The sequence below is a fragment of the Molossus molossus genome, unplaced genomic scaffold (genome assembly GCF_014108415.1).
Source record: "Molossus molossus isolate mMolMol1 unplaced genomic scaffold, mMolMol1.p scaffold_m16_p_21, whole genome shotgun sequence".
NCBI lineage: Eukaryota > Metazoa > Chordata > Mammalia > Chiroptera > Molossidae > Molossus > Molossus molossus.
In genome coordinates, this window is record NW_023425357.1 from 21,946,728 (window position 1) to 21,963,931 (window position 17,204).

Below are 17,204 nucleotides of genomic sequence, written 5' to 3' on the forward strand. Positions count from 1 at the left end.
TCTAAATTCTCAGCCTTTAAAACCCTCAACATAAAGAAAACAAAGGACGTGGATCTTGCTCTCCCTCCTGGGAGCAGCCTGAGCTTTTCCCTTTCCCTCTCCTTCTCCCACAGGTGTGCACCTCCTAAACTCTAAGGGACCCCACAAGACTTGCAACCAGGGGGAGCAGTGGGCAGCAGCAGCTCGTCCCGGGCGAACCCCTCGATCCTGTCTCCAAGGCCCCCTTTCTCTGACTTCTCAGTGAGCCAAAGCAGCCCCGCCTCGGCTCTCCTGTTGCTTCTCCCCCCCAAGCCCGTCCTCTGTTTCATCGTCCCCAGCTGTAATAAACATACTCTCAAAATCACCTGGACGGGCTGGCCCCAGGCAGGCCTGCTAAGGGCCCAGTCCCCTTTCTGGTAATAATACAAATTGAATTATGTTTTTTTTCTTCTGATTTTAAAACCAACTGAAACACTTCCCTAGGCCCCTAAAAGACATGTGGGTCCTGGGCACTGTGCCTGCTGTGCCGATGAGACAGCCCTGGTCCAAATACTGCTGTGTGACTTCGGGCAAGCCTTTGCACTCTCTGAGCCAGTACGCTGGGTGGGTGGTGTTCAATGGATGGCACAGATAAGACGACTGGGCACACCGGAGGAGCCCTTTGCTGCAGTCTGTCCTCACTGTGTGCCCTGCGAGAGCAGGGAGGGCTGGTGGAAGCGGCTTCTGCGTTGCACAATCAGCCTTGAGAAACTTGCAGCCCAGCTCTGCTCCAGGCTGTGAATGAAAGCAGATGTCCCCTGGGCCTCCTTGTTCTTGGAGAGCCAGACCCTGACCTCAGTTCACCCCGCCATCCTATCACTGACCTCCACTCAGTGCCGGGCTCCCCCTTAACGCACAGTTGAGGTCCTTCCAGCTAGGGGACTCCCAGCTGCTCTCCCTGACTCCAGCTCCACCTCCACGGAGCCCCAGACCTCCTCCCGCCCTGATTAGTTTCCTGGGAAACTGACATCTCAGCTGCGGCCAACCGTGACCTCCTACTGCTGGAAGGGCAGGATTGAAGGTGACCTGGCTCTCTGCCCCTTCGCCCAGCCCAGGCCCCACCCTGTCAGCAGACTTGGCTCTTCCCCGGCAGCCAGGGCCAGGACTTGACTGGGCTTCCATTGTTTTTCTCTCTCTAGGATTTGCACCCACCTCGAAAGTAGGACTTGCATCTAGGCCACTCGTTTTTGTTTTTACTCCCAAAGCAAATCTGATGGAGAAACCTCTCCCTGTCCTACCTCCCAAGCTCCCTTGCCTTGGTCCTGCTGAGACCAAGGTAAAAATGAGCGACCTGCAGGCCTCGCAAGTTAGCCCAGCCTCGGTCAACTGTGCTGCACTGTTAGCACCGCCTGCGGGAGCCTGGGTAACACCCACGCCAGAGCAAACCATCAGGGGGAACAAACCGGAAGCCGGATCCATGGAGTCAGACTCAGTGCTTGCCCGAGTTCCCCAGCTGATTCTAATGAGCATCCAGGGCCGGGAGCTCTGACAGATTTGGCCTCTCCCCCGACCCCAGCCCCCACAAGCCCCTCTCCGGGCCTCAGGCCCCTCCAGCTCCCTCTCCCCCTCCCTGCTGCAGCATGCTGGACTTGCCCGTGTGCACACTCACCATCACCCTTTGCTGTGGGGCCTTTGCATATGCTGTTCCCTCTTGCCAACACTCTTCCCTGCTTTCTGTGTGCACTTGTTAAGGTTTCCTCACATCTTAGCTCTCAGCAAAACAGTCGGCCCCTGCATGATAAATGGGAACATGGGCCCCTTCCCATGCTCCAGCTCCCCCTCCCACCCTGTGGGAGATAGAGCGAGACCTTCGGAGCCTGGCCAGCGCCCCAGTCAAAGAAACAGCATTTGGCCCTGGACGGTTTGGCTCAGCGGTTAAAGCGTCAGCCTGCGGTCTGGAGAGACCCGGGTTCAGTTCCCGCTAAGGGCTTGTACCTCGGTTGCAGTTTGTCCCCAGCCCTGGTTGGTCGTGCGGGTGGCAGCTACTCGATGTGTCCCTTTCACATCGATGTTTCTCTCTCTCTCTCTCTCTCTCTCTCTCTCTCTCTCTCTCCCTCCTGCTCTATCTGAACAAAGAATGAAAAAGTGTCCTCGGGTGAGGATAAAAAAAAAAGAAACAGCATTTGATCTCACGCAGCTTTTGCATGTCCTTCCCCCAGCATGCTCTGTTTTTCTGTTTTCTGTACTCCATAAAACCTGGTGTTTGGAAAGTCTGGGTGGTGGCAAAACAATGGGACGGGCCGGCCACTCCCCGCCCCTGTGCTGCCCACCAGCAGGCTGGAGGGGACTTAGTGCTTCAGCTTCACTGGTGGCAGCCCACGTGGCAGTCAACTTCATCTGCTGGCAGCCGCCGGAGCGCATGGAAGTCCTCATAAACCCATGTCTTTCACAGCCAGTCATCCGGGTTATTTCTTTGGGAATCCGAAATCAACATGCTGAGGTTTTCTGGGACCTCAGCACTTGGCATAGCAGACCCTCGCTCCCAGAAATGCTCCCTGTTTTCCAGACCTACTCAGTTCCCCCAGGACCAGGCTTTCCTGGCCCCAGAGACTTCCGCTTGATGGGACACACGCAACCCACGGAGGGGGTGACATTTCTTTCCACGGTGCCTGCCTCTCCCAATGCATGGTAAGCCCTCCAAGGGCAGGAACGGTGTCTTTGTTGTTTCTGTTTTGTTTTGTTTTTTGTTGCTCACCTATTACGCACCTGGAGCTCAGACATGCTCATTGCATAGCTAAGTGGATGCTCCCACACGCCCACCAGGTCTCCTGCCCAGGTGACTTTGCTAGACCTCCTTAATGCCAGCCAGTGATGCTAGAGTTGCCCCCTGCCTGGTTGAACTGATGCAAACACATGTAGCAGCATCTGCCTCTGTGGTGCTGTCAACCCACAGCCACACCTGTGCTGGACAGCGTCCTAGGGGCTGGGGACACACCACACTCCTCCCTGCCAGCACCCTGCACCCAAGGGCTTCCCTTCAGTGCCCTGGATGTTTGGGGCTGGACCACCCTGTTTGGGGGGCTGCCCTGTGAGGTGTTGGAAGTTTAGCAGCATCCACAGCCTCTACCCACAGAAGTATTATCCCACACTCCTACCCAACCAGCGTGACAATCAAAAATGACTCCAGACATTTCCAAATGTCCCCTACTCAGGGGGCAACCCCCCCCTTCCCCATTGAGAATGCCTGCATTGTGGTCATGAAGCTGACCATCTTACAGTAAAACAGGGTAGAGTCAGGTGTTGACTTATTGTTAAACTGTCCAAATCTGTTCCATGCACTTTTCTGTGTGTATAATCACACACACACACACACACACACACACACGCGAAGAGAGAGAAAAACCACACCAGACTGGAATAAACTCTGCCGGGAAGCATGAACCCGAGGTTAAGGGCTCAGAAGTCGAATTTCCATCCCTGCTCTGCCCTGTGTTCCCACGGCCTCTGCTCCTCATCATCAAGTGGAGACCTTAGTAGCCCGTTGCTCACAGGGTACTGTGCTCACACTGGGGGGCAAGTGTGATTTATCCTTAGTGTCACCAACATAACTCCAACAACCCAGTTCTGAACATATTGTAGTTAGAGAGACCTGCCATTCAAACAGAGAAGGCGCTGCGTAAACGGATAACAGGTGACCCGCTGGTGGACTTGGGTAAAGAGCACCCCAGTTTCTGGTCATATTTATTCTCAGTTTGCATTCTATCCAAGTCGAGGCGTAGACAATGAAAAGGGCAGATAAAGGAATCTTGCAACTCAACAACAAAGAGACAAAGAACACAGTTGAAAAACGGGCAAAAGACTTGAGTAGGCATTTCTCCAAAGAAGACATACAGATGCCAATAAGCACACAAAAAAGATGCCCAACATCATAATTGTTAGAGAAATGCACACGGAAACCACAATGAGACAGCACCTTCCACTCGCTAGGGTGGCTAGAATAAAAAACAGAAAACGAAATAACAAGTCTTGGCGAGGATGTGGAAAGACTGAACCCTTTTATACTGCTGGTGGGAATGTAAAATGGGGATCCTCTGTGGAAAATGGTCTGGCAGTTCCTCAAAAATTTAAACATAGCCCTGGCCGGTTTGGCTCAGCGGTTGGAGCGTCGGCCTGCGGCCCGGAGAGACCCGGGTTCGGTTCCCGCTAAGGGCACGTACTTCGGTTGCAGTTTGTCCCCGGCCCTGGTTGGTCGTGCGGGTGGCGGCCACTCGATGTGTCCCTTTCACATCGATGTTTCTCTCTCCCTCTCTCTCTCCCTTCTGCTCTATCTGAACAAAGAATGAAAAAGTGTCCTCGGGTGAGGATAAAAAAAAAAAATTTAAACATAGAATTACCTTATGACCCAGCAATTCCATTGCTAGGTACATACTCCAAATAATTGAAAACAGGTGTTCAAACAAAAACTTGTAAACACATGTTCATAGCAGCACTGTTTACAGTAGCCCCAAAGCGGAAATACCCAAATGAAAAATGCAAGAAGTCAGACGCAATGGGTCCAGGATGGGCAGATCCGCAGAGACGGAAAACAGATGCGAGACTTCGGGGCGCCGAGAGAATGAAGGACTGGGTAGTGACTGAGAGTGAGTATGGGGCTTCTTTTGGGGGTGATGGAAATGTTCTGGAACGAGATAGAGGTGGCGGTGCACAAGATCGTGAATGTACTGAACGCCACTGAACTGAACATTTTTTTGTTTTTATCCTCACTCTAGGACATTTTTTTATTTTTTGTTCAGATAGAGCGGGAGGGAGAGAGAGGAAGAGAGAGAGAGAAACATCGACGTGAAAGGGACACATCGAGTGGCTGCCACCTGCACGAACCAACCAGGGCCAGGGACAAACTGCAACCAAGGTACGTGCCCTTAGTGGGAACCGAACCTGGGTCTCTCTGGACTGCAGGCCGACGCTCTAACCGCTGAGCCAAACCGGCCAGGGCTGAACTGAACATTTTTTAATGGTGACTTTTTAATGTGACTTTTCCCTCAATAAAAATAAAGTAGAAAAAAGTTAAAAGGACTAGGTGAGGATTAACTGATTTGAGTTTTGACCGCTGAGACACCTCCACAGCCGCTTCTTTTGGCAGATGGCTTGACCCCCAGACCACTGTCTCATGTCCTCCTGCCTCTGCGGTCCTGGTGACAGCTCAAGGTCAATCTCGTGGAGGTCAACGTCAGGCAATCCGGGGGGACGCTGACGAGGGCTCCACAAAACCTGAGTCAGGTGAAAACCATCCAAGACGTCATTCGCCTAGAATGACATTAAAACACACACGCAAACAAAAACAAGACTCTGTCTCCAGAAAAGCCGGACGTGAGGACATTCCCCTCTGCTGATGACTGGCCCGGAAGGTGAGCTGCGGCTGTCGCAACCTTCCTCAGAGGAATGTCTAACTTTCCAGGGAAATGACCGCCTCCCACATTCCTCCTCCCCTGGCGTTTTCCTGGCCTGCCCGGGGTTGCAGAAGGCCCTGTGATGGTGGTGGTGCTGGGGTGGCAGGGGTCCTGGATAAAATGGGAGAGAGCCCCTCTGTCACAAAGGCGATGGTCCAAGGGGCTGCGGTGGGGGGAGGGGAGACACAGACACCACCCCCCCCAAAAAAAGGTAAATTGCACTAAATGCTGTAAAGGCACAAAAGACTGAGAAAGTGATTGTGGGGCACTGGGTGGGACGGGGGACCCCTTTACAGAGAGTGGTGAGGAGCTGTGGCCAGAGTGTGACAACTAGACTCAGAGACGAGAATGAGCCCAACAAGTTGAGGGGGAGGGTGTGGTGGGAAGAGCCTTCCAGGCAGGGCCCCTGACTCTGCCCCCAACCCCTGCTGGACTGTAAAGAAGGCTCTTACTGTATCCAGAGAAGAGAAGAGGAATTGGAGCAAATTGGGAATAGGATTTCAAACAGCAATCACCTAGTGCTGAGTATGGTTGACTCCCCAACAGCCCTAGCCATCCAATGAATGGCCTGAGCCAATCATGTAGTCCTACCTCCCTTCACTGGTGATTGGTTCAAAAATGAGTCAATCGCCTGATCTGAACCAGTGAAGTGTGAGGGGAAGTCAGGTGCGGTGCTGCTGGGAAAGCGGTCCTCACACCTGAGAGACATGCTGGAAAGTGATGGTTGCTCTGAGCATCAGAAGGTGATGCAGGGTCTGCGGCAGCCATTCTGCCACCATGAAGAGAGTTCATTGGAGAGTGAGGCCAACACTGAACTATATAACCTGAGTCCTTGGTGACGCTCCTGAGCTATTAAATTTAGTCCATCCAGGAGCCGTCCTACTTCTGGGCTTTTTGTTACATAGGACAGTTAATCTTCCTTAGGGTTAAGCCACTTGAACTGGAGCTTTTTGTTACTGACCGCCAAGTATATCCTGACTGATACACAAGTTCGAGTCCGGTCTGCCTAACGAGTATTTATAAAATCAGAAGCTAAAGGGAAAGATGGTGGGGAGACTCACATTTCTTGGGCACCTACTAGATGCCACACTTCACCCTTGGCATTTTACATAGGTCTCTCCTTAATCCTCAGACCAACCCTCTGAGGCAGCTACTACAATTACTCCACTTAACAGACGAGCACACTGAGGCTGAGAGGTGAAGACACCTGCTTGATCTCAGTTGGCAGGACCAGGATGCGAACCTAGGTCTGTGGTGGCACTTGGTCAGCCTGCTTCTGCGGGCGTGATGGGGCTCCCTGGTCAGGGAGGAGCCTCAGCTGAGCCCAGCTGTCATCCCCTGATGGCTGGCAGCCCCCCAGAGTCCAGAGCCCATCCAAGACAGACCGGGAGCCTGAGTGGGTTCCATTTGACTGTGGGAAAACCATTATCAAAACCCACAGGACAATCTCACTTGATGCTTCCTTCTTCCTTCCTGGCAGACAGTGATTCCAGCAGGCTACTAGGCCAAGAGGGATCAATGGGGACAGTAGGACACTCTGAGGTTCCTGCTGCCCTTCCTGGCAGGATCCTCGGAGAACACTTTACCTTGGCAAGAGTTTACAAAAGAGAGAGAGAAAGAATCCTTGACCCTGACTGTGCAGGGCCTGGTGCACACAAATCTATCATTTGGCATAAACAAGCTGTCCTGTCGTAAATCCCAGTGTGCCAGGCATATAAATTCAGAAGGCGATTTATTTACTTTTAATCCTCATCCAAGGAGATATATATACACACACACACACACACACATTTATCTTCAGATAGAGTAGAAGGGGGAGAGGGAGGAAGAGAGAGAGAGAAACATCAACGCGAGAAAGACACATCGAGTGGTTTCTACCCACACAACCCCAACCGGAGCCAGGGACAAACTGCAACCGAGGTACATGCCCTTAGTGGGAACCGAACCCGGGACTCTGGTCCATGGGCTGACGCTCTAACCGCTGAGCCAAACCAGCCAGAGCAGAAGGCAATTTCTTCAGAAAGGTGACAGCCTGCTGCTCAGGCCCACTGTTCTACCCTCCTCTTCATCCATCCTTCAAGAATCAGCCCCCAAATACTTTTCTGACTTTTATTTATTTTTCTTATTACAAGGGCACAGGATTTGTAGCAGAAGGAAACAGCATTGGATATTTAAAACAGATGGGATTAAAGTAGAGACATGGTTAGACAGGCTAAAAGCAGCTGAGAAACCGAGCAAGGGACAGTGAGGAGACCCAGAGATTAACACAGCAAGCAGGAGCTGCCCCGGTCCCAGGGTGGTGAGGGCAAAGAGAGAGGCTGGTGTTTTCCAGGTCCAAGATCTGGGGTCATCGAGAGCTGGGAACATGCCGTCTGCAGGAGTCCCTTGGTAATGTCTTCCAGAAAGGGAGGAGAGGGGGGATCTAGGGACAAACAGGCCCAAGACCAGCACAGGTAGTCATTGCAAAACAACCCCCCCCACACACACACACACACATGGTGACTCGTCATTTTCTCCCTTCCCTTCCTCCTCTTTCTTTCCTCTAACCAGATCAAAAGCTAATAGAACCCAAAGCGATGGCAGGAATTTTTCCATTCATTTGTAAGCAGATATTTACTGAGCATCTACTACATGCCAGGCATTATCCTGGGGGCTGGCAGAAATGTCCACACACCTGCTCTGCTTCCTGGGGATTGTGCAGGAGTCTGGACCCTCCCCAAGCATCTCCTCAGTGGTGAAGCCTCCGTGCGTATCACGTGTCTGATGCCCAAGCAGCCCACACTCACAGCAACTTGCCTTTGCTGACGCCCTTCCCTCCTCCCTGAATGCCCTTCCCTGCTCCTCACTAAATCCTACTCTCCATTGTCAGGGCCCAGGCCCTCTTGGGGCTGGCAAAGGAGGAGGTGGCAGTTACTGGGAGGACAAGTCAGTGAGGCTCACAGCCCCACCCTGAAAGGGAACCCCCTTTCTTTAATCAGAGCAGAGTGCTTTGTTTTTTCTTAAATATATGTTTTTATTGATTTTTGGAGAGAGGAAGGGAGAAGGCGAGACAGATAGAAACATCGATGAGAGAGAAACATTGATTGGCCGCCTCCTACACACCCACAATGGGGATCGAGCCCGCAAACCAGGCATGTGCCCTGACCAGGAATCGAACTGGTGACCTCTTGGTGCATGGGTCGACACTCAGCCACTGAGCCACACCGGCCGGGCAGAGCAGCTTTGATTGTTTTCAGTGTCATCTGCTCACTGCAAGAGGCCCATCCAGGGACACGCACCGAGCAACTACACCCAGCACCGCCCCTTCACACTTGCTTTCTGTTTCTTCTTCCCACATCTGGATAAAATTGGGCAGTTTTCATAACTTGGGGGGTGGGGGAGCCACGCTTGGCAATAAAAAAACAGCCTCTTATGTATTTTTAAAGGCTGTCCAGCATAACATTGCAACTCCAGATTTCACTTAATTTGAATGTTCTCTTCTCCCCTGCCCCTGGGATTTCCTTCCGTCTGTGGTGAAAAGTAGGCTATTTCAACTTTGTCTCTATTTTTCGTCTCCACCTCCTATCCCACTGGCCGGCAGCTGTTAGGGCCTCTCTGAGGATGGGGTGGGAAACATAGGGAGATGTAAGTAACAAAACAGCCTTTCTGCCCGGCTGGTGTGGTTCAGTGGATTGAGCATCATCCCGTAGCCTGAGAGGTCCTAGTTCGATTCACAGTCAGGGCACATGCCTGGGTTGTGGGCCCGATTCCCAGTAGGGGGCGTGCAGGAGACGGCCCATCGATGTTCCCTCTCACATCGATGTTTCTCTCACTTTAAAAAATCAATAAAAACATTTTTTGAAAAACAGACAATAAATCTATCTCTCTCTCTTTTAAAGCCTTTCTTGGAAGGCTGATGGGGGGAACCTCCATCTCTGGCTCCCTGGTGTGGGCATGGCCCACCATCCTGCTTCTCACCTGAGGGTCCACCCTGGCTTCGTTCCACTGAGGTCGACCCCCCACCCAAGTGCCCTTGGCGGGCCCGTTCCAATACTGGCCAGCGGGGTTGCAACCCCCAGCTTTGCACCCACTGTCCTGAGGCGTCTCCGGCCACGCAGAGTCTGGCTGGAAAAGTCAAGAAATTGATGCCCTGGGACCAGCCACTCCCCGTAACTGACTCCCCAGCTACCTTGTCCCCGGGATGGGGACAGTGAGGGGCGAGATAACTCAGAGTGGGTCGTCCTGTTGTCTCCCAGAGGTCCTGGCTGGACCACACTGCAGCTGCCCGCTGGGAACTGGTCGGCCACGCTCCTGTTCCGATCCCATCTTCTCACAGCCTGCTGGCGTCCTGGGACTGCCTCCCCCAGGCCCTGCTGGTGTCCTGGGACTGCCTCCCCCAGGCCCTGCTGGTGTTCCGTGGGACTGCCTCCCTCAGGCCCCGCTGGTGTCCTGGGACTGCCTCCCTCAGGTCCCGCTGGCGCCGTGGGACTGCCTCCCCCAGGCCCCGCTGGTGTCCTGGGACTGCCTCCCCCAGGCCCCGCTGGTGTCCTGGGACTGCCTCCCCCAGGCCCCGCTGGTGTTCCGTGGGACTGCCTCCCCCAGGCCCCGCTGGTGTTCCGTGGGACTGCCTCCCCCAGGCCCCGCTGGTGTTCCGTGGGACTGCCTCCCCCAGGCCCCGCTGGTGTTCCGTGGGACTGCCTCCCCCAGGCCCCGCTGGTGTCCTGGGACTGCCTCCCCCAGGCCCCGCTGGTGTTCCGTGGGACTGCCTCCCCCAGGCCCCGCTGGCACAAGCTGTCCTGGTGTCTGCTTAGGAGAACGCGAGTGAAGGCGGGTCTCCTCCCTGGTGCGAAGGTCTATGGGCGAGGCCTGCAAATCAAGATGGCCTGCAGTGGCTGCTGTCTTTCAAGGGGAGCAGATGTGGTCCGTGCCGAATGCCCACCAGGCCCTGGTAGTGCCACCAGCTCCCCTAAACCCGCAGCACTCAGTTAGCACAGGTCCCTAATGCCAACCTCTCCCTGGAAGTGTTTTATGTACGACTGATTATCAGCCCCCATCTCTGGGGCACATTCTCTGAGAGGTTCCCCTGAAGTCCTTCCCCGCCACCCCTGGCTTGAGGGGTGGGGATAATCTTTCTTCTCTCCCCAGGTGGGGGGCAGGGTAGGAGACATGTGTGGACCAGAAACCCCTCCTCCCAGCTCTTCGGCACCTCAAGGCTTCTTAGCCCGGAGGTGGGGGATGAGCTGATGCTGAGGGGCGGTCCTACTAAACTTCACTCTAGGATGTGGGTTCTTGCCATCTAGTCAAACACCTGGATGAAACCTCCAGACAGACAAATGTGGGCGTTTCGAGAAAGATTTCTCTGGGGAGTAAAGATTTGTTTGAAAAACAAAAACAAAAAACAAACCACTGCATTGGCTGAACTACCACATTTCCTTCTGGTGGTAGCGGCAGTGCTGGTGGGTTAATGTGAGTTCCCTTCTCTCGGGGGGGACCCTAGCCCTCTAGCAATCAAGGAGCAACATCTCCGATTCTGGATAAATGCATCCGAGAGAAGCCTAGAAAAGCTGGTCCAGGATGGATAGAGTTAAGTGAGCACCGTTGAATTCATAGAAAGATGAAGAGAAATAGATAAGGAAGGAAGGAAAAAAGAGAGAGAAGGAGGGAGGGAAGAAGGGAGAAAAGGAGGGAGATTTATCTTTTTTTTTATCCTCACCTGAGGACATTTTTCCATTTTTTGTTCAGGTAGAGTGGGAGGGAGAGAGAGAAACATCGATGTGAAAGGGACACATCGAGTGGCTGCCACCCGCACGACCAACCAGGGCCGGGGACAAACTACAACTGAGGTACGTGCCCTTAGCGGGAACCGAACCTGGGACTCTCTGGACCACAGGCCGACGCTCTAACCGCTGAGCCAAACCGGCCAGGGCGAGGGAGATTTATCTTAATAGAAGTTGCCAATAGACACTGAGAAAACGAGGCGCCCCAGGGAATATCCTATGGGACAGGAAGGACCATTAGTTATGAAGCCAGTGCCAAGTAGCAAGGACTGATGTGGGGCTGGCTCATGATGCCCCCTGCTGGAAGTAGCCAGATGCTGCTGAGGAAAGAAGTTGAGTATTTACACCCAAGGAAGAGTAACAGTGCCTACTTTCAAGCTAGATGGCCTCACTCACTAATTTCCTACTGTCCAAGTGTAAGGCATTGATTAGATAATTACACATAGCGAGGCACCGGAATAATATGCCCCTGCTGAAATGGTGTGTAAGTCTACTGACTTGGGGAAATGTTCACAATATATTGCTAAGAAATAAAAATAAGTTCTACAGCAGAATGTGTAGTATATTTCAGTTTTTGCAAAAGAGGTGTATTTTATGCATGTGTGCATAGAAAATGTGGAAGGGCATGCACTAATATATCAACATTGGTTTTCTCATGAATCCCCCCTTTTTCGCTCTCCTATGCATTCCCATCTTTATACAGACGACATAGATTATGTACATAAAATAAGAAAGCCACTCTTTGGTATTGAAAAGGGACAGTAGGACTGTTTGACCAACCAAAAAAAAAATGTTTTCCAAGATGTTGCAAAATTCTTTGTTCTGAGCCAGTTCAATTATTCACATGGATTAGTTCAGGTAGGGTAAGGTCTAGAAGCAGACGCCCACGGGGGCTGGTCATCTTCCTGAAGTCACACCTGCCCTCCTGCCTCATAAACACGCGACTGCCCCTGAAGTGGTAGGAACCAGATAGATCGGGCAGGGCCAGCGTGACTCTTCCTTGTCCTGGGAGAGCAACATCACACACCCACACACATGCACACATATGTACACGTGCTCACACTTGAACAGGTGGGCCAGGTGCCCCCGTCTGCCCTAAATGCCAGGGATGCATCCCCACAACAATCCAAGTAGAGTACCAGTGCCTGGCACATCACAGACAAATAGTAAGAACTGAAAATATAAAAAAAATACAAAAACTAAAAATATGGATTTAATTCAATAAAAAGATGGACTGAAATAAACATCTGAATAAGTGGAATAGAGGAAATGAATAAAGTGATATGGAATAAGATGCATACAGTGAAGCAAGGTGGACTGGCATGAATGAATGAATGAATGAATGAATGGATGGATGAGGAAATTGAATGCATTAACTAGAATGAGCAAATCGAATGGAAAGGAATGAGTGAATGAACTATAACAAATGAATGGGAGGAGGTGGGATGTAATGAAATAATGAACTAGTGAATGAATGGAATGAATAAAAGGAGACATGGTTGCTGACCGTGAGGGGATTCTGGTCTGGGAGGGCGGCTGGGCAGGAGACATGGAAGTCAAGATTCACAGGAGCGTTTGCCCGGTACCCTATCACTCATATGCGCTCCATTCTGTTTGATTTGCTCATTCTTGTTGGCCGCTTGTGGAGTAAAGGGCATTGAATCTTAGAGGGTGTCATTTAACCCGCGCAGCCATGGCTTTGTGAGGCTGGCTCCTTCATTAGCTCCGTTTTGCAAATGAAAAAAAACGGAGACTGGGAAAGCTTTAGTCAACCCCCTGGGCAGAAGCAGTTCTGGGTCAGACTCTGGGAACTGGACTCTGAGGGAGCTTTGCAGCCTGAGGTGTCAGTAGAACCCCACCTGTGGAAGGGAGAGGCAGGAGGCAGGGCTGGCCAGAGCAGGGTGTCGGCAGGGATGCCGTCTCAACAAAGGCCTCCCCCAAGCCCACAGGGAGCGCTGAAGCTGGGATGTGTCCTGGGTTAGGGCAAGGAGATGCCCTCCCCATTGACCAGTCCTAGGACACAGGCTCTTTTATCCTCTCATAGTTCGGGAGGCCAGACTTCTGTAGTCAAGGTGTCAGCAGGGTTGGTTCCTTCTGAGGATTCTGATGGAGAATCGGTTCCATGCCTCTTTCTCAGTTTCTGGTGATGGATGGCCATCCTTGGTATTCCTAGGTTTAGGAACACATCACTCCAATCTCTGCCTCTGTCTTCACATGACCTTCTCCGTGTGGGTCAGTCTCTCTTCTCTTATAAGGACACTAGTCATATTGGATCAGGGCCCCAACCAACTCCAGTATGACCTCATCTTAACTAATGACATCTATAGCAACCCAGTTACCAAGTAAGGCCACATTCACAGGTACTGGGGTCAGAACTCCAACATACCGTTTTTTGTTTTAGCGGTGGGGGAGGGGAGGAGGACACAGTTATAACTTGTACCCTCAGCCAAAGAATTTCCCAGAGAGCTGAGCACTGTGTGCAGCCGGCAGCGCTCCTAGTAGCTGGGAGATGAAGTCCTTTAGTTGTGAGGAGGGTCGGGGGTCAGAGCATCTAATACAGAAACCCAGGCTCAGAGGGTTCCCATCACTTTGCCAGGGTCACCAGCTAGCAAGGAATCGGGCACGGACTTGAACTTTGTGCTCAGGCATGTGCTAAAGAGCTGGGACTTGATCCTATGATTAAGAGGAAGCTCTTAAAGGAATTCAAGCCAGACATTGATTGAATCTACCTCCCAGAAAAGCAATCCTGATAACTCTGTGGAGAATGGGCAAGGATGTGGCGGCAGAAGGCAGGGAGGACCAGCGAGGAGGATGGGATTCCAACCGTGGTCGGCAGAATAAGGGTCCCCAAAGAAGTCCATGTCTTGATCCCCAGAACCCGTGGAAGTGTCCCTAACATGGCAAAAGGGACGTTGCAGGTGTGATTCAGTTAAGGATCTTGAGATGGGAAGATTACTCTGGATTATCTGGGTGACCCAATGTAATCATAAGGGTCCTTGTAAGAGAAAGGCAGAAGGTTCATAGTCAGGAGAGTGACAGTGAAGAGAGAAAGAGACAGAGAGGAGGGTGGAGAGAGGGATGGAGGGAGGGAGAGAGGGAGGGAGCAGGGGAAGGAGAGACCGATTTGAAGATACTAGGCTGATAGCTTTGAAGATGGGGGAAGGGGCCATGAACCAAAGAATGTGGGTGACCTTTAGAAACCCAAAAAGACAAAGAAACAGATTCTCCACTAGAACCTCCAAAAGGAACCCCGGCCAACTGATGCCTTGATTTGAGCCCAGTGAGACTGTTTGCAGGTTTGTGACCTCCAGGACTGTAAGATAATAAATTTGTGTTGTTTAAAGCTGCTAAATTGGAGTCATTTGTTACAGCAGCAATAAGAAAATAGTACACAACTAAGGAAGAAGGGATGGGGTTGGGAAGGAGATAGGCCTGGAGACACTCACATAGTCAGATCAGGTCACTTTCCTCGGGTGGCACTCACTCGCATTTCTTACCTTGCGGGACAGGGCCCTCAGCCCTGGCCCCACCCTCCCCCGCTCTCTCCCTCACTTCCCTTTCCCAGGCCCACTGGCCTTGCTGTCCCTCGAACACACCAAACTCATTCCTGGACAAACCTTCTCACTCGCTATTCCTTCCACCTAGAATGTGCTTCTTCCACTACAAAAAAATTTTTTTTGCATGTCTGTCCACTCATCATTTATGTTTCAGCTCAAATGCCACTTCCTCAGAGAGAGGGGCATTCCCAATCACTAACTAAAGCAGCCCCAACCCCCACCCACCCCCACCCCCCGCCACTCTCGTTGCTCTATTTTCATTCTCTCGGCAGCACCTGTCACTTTCGTATTTTCTTGTTTACTTTATCGCCTGGCTCCTGCTCAAGGTCACCTGCATGAGAAGAGACCTTGCCTATCTTGTACACGGATGACTCCCCAAGTGCCTAAAACAGAACCTGCAATGCAGCAGGCATCCAGATATTTATGGTTGGATGGATGGTTGGATGGATGGATGGATGGATGGATGGATGGATGGATGGATGGATGGATGGATGGACGGATGGTTGGATGGACGGATGGATGGATGGATGGTTGGATGGATGATGGATGGATGGATGGATGGATGGTTGGATGGATGGATGGTTGGATGGATGGATGAATGGTTGGATGGATGATGGATGGAAGAATAGGCGGATAGGAGAAAGGATGTTGACAGAAGGATAGGTGGATGGAAGAACGCAGATGGAAGGAAAGACAGGAGGAATGCATGGGTGAATGGAGAATGAGTAGATGGATGGAAGGCTAGATGTAAAATGCTCTAAGAGGTGGCTACCCGGTTAAGTTGGATAGAAAACTGCTGACGCTAAACACTTCCCATCTGTGTTTGAAGGGGTCTGGCTGCTCTACATCTTTTTGACAAGGACATTTGTTGCCAAGTGACAGAAGTCAACAGGCTGTGCCCTAATCCTCAGAAACAGACTCCATAATCTTCTCAGCTCATCAGCAAATATCTATATTTAATGAACTCTCCACCTGATGCCTGGCTCCCCACACCCAGATATTGACTTAGCAGCTTTATCACAGGGCTTGGTAATCCCAGTTCAAAGCATTAGCATTAACCTCTCCCACCACCGGTGGGGTCCCTCTGTGCTCTGGCCTCCCTCTAAAAGACTTACTCATATCACTTATCTGCTTAAAACTCTCAGGGAGCAATCTGTGGCTCACAGAATAGGTGCGAATTCAAGGGCACTCGAAGTCCTTCACATCCTAGCCCTCAACTAACTCGCCAGCCTCATGGCTCATCCTTCTCCCGTCACTTAAACGCCCTGTGTTGCCATCATATGCCATTCCTCCCTATTCTAAGAACAGATCCTGCTCCCCCAGGTCTCCAAGCATCCATACATGCTGTTCCCTCGACCTAGCACACCCTTACATCTTCTCTCCATCTAGGGAATGTCCCTCATTTTTGAAGCTCAATTGTCATGGAGGCTTCATTGGTCCCTCAAAGACAGTATCCTCATAACTGGAGCCATCACCATGCCCGAAGCTGGCCTTTCTGTGCTATCCATGTCCTTGAGGGATCCGCCCCATTCCCCAGACCAGAGACCCAGGAAGAATCTAGGAGGTGCCCTCTCCCTCACCCTTCACACGCCATCAGATGCCAAGTGTCAATGGCTCCTGCTCCCGCAGCATTTGAGCCCTCCCTGGCCCCTCTACCATCCTCTTACTACCAGGTCCCAGCTCCCTTCCCTCTCTCAGGGACGAGGCAAAGGCCCTTCCACTCACTGCCCCATCCCCATCCCTCCTCCTTCCACTCACCCCCACTGCGGCCAGCCGAGCTCAGCGAGACCTCTGCTCAGGGGACCTCTGCTACCCTGAGCATAAAATCCCAAATCTCTTCACCTCTCAAAGGCTTACTGGTCTACTTCTCCAGAATAAAACCCACCTCTGGAGCTTGCGACAGCCCCTTCAGCCTGGTGGGTAGATAACACTGTGAGGGCCAACTCAAAACACCCCTGCAGGCTCTGTTCTGCCCGGGAGCAGCCAAGGTCAAAGTCGGACCCCTGCATTTTATAGTTATATAAGAACGCCACTAAGGAATGTCACAGAGCAGCGTAATGGCAGAGTGCATATTCGTGGGCAAGTTGGACTCTCCAAACCTCAGTGTCCTCATCTGTAAAATGGGGCAACAGTAACATCTCTCACTTCTAGTCACTGGGAGGATCAGGGGAAATGATGCATGGAAAGCGCTTGGCACAGTGGCGGGCTTCGGAGTGCTCACTAGATGTGAGTTATTACTTCTGTTGCCCTTGATTGTTTTTTTATTTTTCAAAACTTGTTTTCCTTTATTGATTTTCGAGTGAGAGGAAGGGAGAGGGAGAGAGAGGTAGAAACATCGATGAGAGAGAACATTGATTGGCCGCCTCCTGCACACCCCCCACTGGGGATCAGGCCCACAACCTGCGCATGTGCCCTGACCGGGAATCGAACCAGCGACCTCTTGGTGCATGGGTCGATTCTCAACCACTGAACCACACCAGCCGGGC